Raw genomic sequence first — 5407 nt, forward strand, 5'->3', positions numbered from 1 at the left:
CTGCGTGAGTGAACCCTGCTAGAGTGTGTGCTGGGCGACTGAACCCTGCTTGAGTGTGTGCTGGGAGACTGAACCCTGCTTGAGTGTGTGCTGGGAGACTGAACCCTGCTTGAGTGTGTGCTGTGTGAGTGAACCCAGCTAGAGTTTGTGCTGGGTGAGTGAACCCTGCTAGAGTGTGTGCTGGGCGACTGAACCCTGCTTGAGTGTGTGCTGGGTGACTGAACCCTGCTTGAGTGTGTGCTGGGCGACTGAACCCTGCTTGAGTGTGTGCTGGGTGACTGAACCCTGCTTGAGTGTGTGCTGGTTGACAGAACCCTGCTTCAGCGTGTGCTGAGTGACTGAACCCTGCTTGAGTGTGTGCTTGGCGACTGAACCCTGCTTGAGTGTGTGCTGGGCGACTGAACACTGCATGAGTGTGTGCTGGTTGACAGAACCCTGCTTGAGCGTGTGCTGAGTGACTGAACCCTGCTTGAGTGTGTGCTTGGCGACTGAACCCTGCTTGAGTGTGTGCTGTGTGAGTGAACCCTGCTTGAGTGTGTGCTGGGTGACTGAACCCTGCTTGAGTGTGTGCTGGGCGACTGAACCCTGCTTGAGTGTGTGCTGGGTGACTGAACCCTGCTTGAGCGTGTGCTGAGTGACTGAACCCTGCTTGAGTGTGTGCTTGGCGACTGAACCCTGCTTGAGTGTGTGCTGTGTGAGTGAACCCTGCTTGAGTGTGTGCTGGGTGACTGAACCCTGCTTGAGTGTGTGCTGGGCGACTGAACCCTGCTTGAGTGTGTGCTTGGCGACTGAACCCTGCTTGAGTGTGTGCTGGGCGACTGAACCCTGCTTGAGTGTGTGCTGGGTGACTGAACCCTGCTTGAGCGTGTGCTGGGTGACTGAACCCTGATTGAGTGTGTGCTGGGTGACTGAACCCTGCTAGAGTGTGTGCTTGGCGACTGAACCCTGATTGAGTGTGTGCTGGGTGACTGAACCCTGCTTGAGTGTGTGCTGTGTGAGTGAACCCTGCTTGAGCGTGTGCTGGGTGACTGAACCCTGCTTGAGTGTGTGCTGTGTGAGTGAACCCTGCTTGAGTGTGTGCTGGGTGACTGAACCCTGCTTGAGCGTGTGCTGGGTGACTGAACCCTGCTTGAGTGTGTGCTGTGTGAGTGAACCCTGCTTGAGTGTGTGCTGTGTGAGTGAACCCTGCTTGAGCGTGTGCTGTGTGAGTGAACCCTGCTTGAGTGTGTGCTGTGTGAGTGAACCCTGCTTGAGCGTGTGCTGGGTGACTGAACCCTGCTTGAGTGTGTGCTGTGTGAGTGAACCCTGCTTGAGTGTGTGCTGGGTGACTGAACCCTGCTTGAGCGTGTGCTGGGTGACTGAACCCTGATTGAGTGTGTGCTGGGTGACTGAACCCTGCTAGAGTGTGTGCTTGGCGACTGAACCCTGATTGAGTGTGTGCTGGGTGACTGAACCCTGCTAGAGTGTGTGCTTGGCGACTGAACCCTGATTGAGTGTGTGCTGGGTGACTGAACCCTGATTGAGTGTGTGCTGGGTGACTGAACCCTGCTAGAGTGTGTGCTAGGTGACAGAACCCTGCTTGAGGATAAACACTCAGTGTTTGGTGGAGTAGGACAATTATCCCAGGATAAACACTCAGTGTTTGGTGGAGTAGGATAATTATCCCAGGATAAACACTCAGTGTTTGGAGGGGTAGGATAATTATCCCAGGATAAACACTCAGTGTTTGGTGGGGTAGGATAATTATCCCAGGATAAACATTCAGTGTTTGGTGGGCTAGGATAATTATCCCAGGATAAACACTCAGTGTTTGGTGGGGTAGGATAATTATCCCCGGATAAACACTCAGTGTTTGGTGGGGTAGGATAATTATCCCAGGATAAACACTCAGTGTTTGGTGGGCTAGGATAATTATCCCAGGATAAACACTCAGTGTTTGGTGGGGTAGCATAATTATCCCAGGATAAACACTCAGTGTTTGGTGGGGTAGAATAATTATCCCAGGATAAACACTCAGTGTTTGGTGGGGTAGGATAATTATCCCAGGATAAACACTCAGTGTTTGGTGGGGTAGGATAATTATCCCAGGATAAACACTCAGTGTTTGGTGGGGTAGGATAATTATCACAGGATAAACACTCAGTGTTTGGTGGGGTAGGATAATTATCCCAGGATAAACACTCAGTGTTTGGTGGGGTAGAATAATTATCCCAGGATAAACACTCAGTGTTTGGTGGGGTAGAATAATTATCCCAGGATAAACACTCAGTGTTTGGTGGGGTAGGATAATTATCCCAGGATAAACACTCAGTGTTTGGTGGGGTAGGATAATTGTCCCAGGATAAACACTCAGTGTTTGGTGGGGTAGGATAATTATCCCAGGATAAACACTCAGTGTTTGGTGGGGTAGAATAATTATCCCAGGATAAACACTCAGTGTTTGGTGGGGTAGAATAATTATCCCAGGATAAACACTCATTGTTTGGTGGGGTAGAATAATTATCCCAGGATAAACACTCAGTGTTTGGTGGGGTAGGATAATTATCCCAGGATAAACACTCAGTGTTTGGTGGGGTAGAATAATTATCCCAGGATAAACACTCAGTGTTTGGTGGGGTAGGATAATTATCCCAGGATAAACACTCAGTGTTTGGTGGGGTAGGATAATTTTCCCAGGATAAACACTCAGTGTTTGGTGGGGTAGGATAATTATCCCAGGATAAACACTCAGTGTTTGGTGGGGTAGAATAATTATCCCAGGATAAACACTCAGTGTTTGGTGGGGTAGGATAATTATCCCAGGATAAACACTCAGTGTTTGGTGGGGTAGGATAATTATCCCAGGATAAACACTCAGTGTTTGGTGGGGTAGGATAATTATCCCAGGATAAACACTCAGTGTTTGGTGGGGTAGGATAATTATCCCAGGATAAACACTCAGTGTTTGGTGGGGTAGGATAATTATCCCAGGATAAACACTCAGTGTTTGGTGGGGTAGGATAATTATCCCAGGATAAACACTCAGTGTTTGGTGGGGTAGGATAATTATCCCAGGATAAACACTCAGTGTTTGGTGGGGTAGGATAATTATCCCAGGACAAACACTCAGTGTTTGGTGGGGTAGGATAATTATCCCAGGACAAACACTCAGTGTTTGGTGGGGTAGGATAATTATCCCAGGATAAACACTCAGTGTTTGGTGGGGTAGGATAATTATCCCAGGATAAACACTCAGTGTTTGGTGGGGTAGGATAATTATCCCAGGATAAACACTCAGTGTTTGGTGGGGAAGGATAATTATCCCAGGATAAACACTCAGTGTTTGGTGGGGTAGAATAATTATCCCAGGATAAACACTCAGTGTTTGGTGGGGTAGGATAATTATCCCAGGATATACACTCAGTGTTTGGTGGGGTAGGATAATTATCCCAGGATAAACACTCAGTGTTTGGTGGGGTAGGATAATTATCCCAGGATAAACACTCAGTGTTTGGTGGGGTAGGATAATTATCCCAGGATAAACACTCAGTGTTTGGTGGGGTAGGATAATTATCCCAGGATAAACACTCAGTGTTTGGTGGGGTAGGATAATTATCCCAGGATAAACACTCAGTGTTTGGTGGGGTAGGATAATTATCCCAGGATAAACACTCAGTGTTTGGTGGGGTAGGATAATTATCCCAGGATAAACACTCAGTGTTTGGTGGGGTAGGATAATTATCCCAGGATAAACACTCAGTGTTTGGTGGGGTAGGATAATTATCCCAGGATAAACACTCAGTGTTTGGTGGGGTAGGATAATTATCCCAGGATAAACACTCAGTGTTTGGTGGGGTAGGATAATTATCCCAGGATAAACACTCAGTGTTTGGTGGGGTAGGATAATTATCCCAGGATAAACACTCAGTGTTTGGTGGGGTAGGATAATTATCCCAGGATAAACACTCAGTGTTTGGTGGGGTAGGATAATTATCCCAGGATAAACACTCAGTGTTTGGTGGGGTAGGATAATTATCCCAGGATAAACACTCAGTGTTTGGTGGGGTAGGATAATTATCCCAGGATAAACACTCAGTGTTTGGTGGGGTAGGATAATTATCCCAGGATAAACACTCAGTGTTTGGTGGGGTAGGATAATTATCCCAGGATAAACACTCAGTGTTTGGTGGGGTAGGATAATTATCCCAGGATAAACACTCAGTGTTTGGTGGGGTAGGATAATTATCCCAGGATAAACACTCAGTGTTTGGTGGGGTAGGATAATTATCCCAGGATAAACACTCAGTGTTTGGTGGGGTAGGATAATTATCCCAGGATAAACACTCAGTGTTTGGTGGGGTAGGATAATTATCCCAGGATAAACACTCAGTGTTTGGTGGGGGTAGGATAATTATCCCAGGATAAACACTCAGTGTTTGGTGGGGTAGGATAATTATCCCAGGATAAACACTCAGTGTTTGGTGGGGTAGGATAATTATCCCAGGATAAACACTCAGTGTTTGGTGGGGTAGGATAATTATCCCAGGATAAACACTCAGTGTTTGGTGGGGTAGGATAATTATCCAGGATAAACACTCAGTGTTTGGTGGGGTAGGATAATTATCCCAGGATAAACACTCAGTGTTTGGTGGGGTAGGATAATTATCCCAGGATAAACACTCAGTGTTTGGTGGGGTAGGATAATTATCCCAGGATAAACACTCAGTGTTTGGTGGGGTAGGATAATTATCCCACTCAGTGTTTGGTGGGGTAGGATAATTATCCCAGGATAAACACTCAGTGTTTGGTGGGGTAGGATAATTATCCCAGGATAAACACTCAGTGTTTGGTGGGGTAGGATAATTATCCCAGGATAAACACTCAGTGTTTGGTGGGGTAGGATAATTATCCCAGGATAAACACTCAGTGTTTGGGGGGGTAATTATCCCAGGATAAACACTCAGTGTTTGGTGGGGTAGGATAATTATCCCAGGATAAACACTCAGTGTTTGGTGGGGTAGGATAATTATCCCAGGATAAACACTCAGTGTTTGGTGGGGTAGGATAATTATCCCAGGATAAACACTCAGTGTTTGGTGGGGTAGGATAATTATCCCAGGATAAACACTCAGTGTTTGGTGGGGTAGGATAATTATCCCAGGATAAACACTCAGTGTTTGGTGGGGTAGGATAATTATCCAGGATAAACACTCAGTGTTTGGTGGGGTAGGATAATTATCCCAGGATAAACACTCAGTGTTTGGTGGGGTAGGATAATTATCCCAGGATAAACACTCAGTGTTTGGTGGGGTAGGATAATTATCCCAGGATAAACACTCAGTGTTTGGTGGGGTAGGATAATTATCCCAGGATAAACACTCAGTGTTTGGTGGGGTAGGATAATTATCCCAGGATAAACACTCAGTGT

This window comes from Cherax quadricarinatus, chromosome 53 (genome assembly GCF_038502225.1).
Source record: "Cherax quadricarinatus isolate ZL_2023a chromosome 53, ASM3850222v1, whole genome shotgun sequence".
NCBI lineage: Eukaryota > Metazoa > Arthropoda > Malacostraca > Decapoda > Parastacidae > Cherax > Cherax quadricarinatus.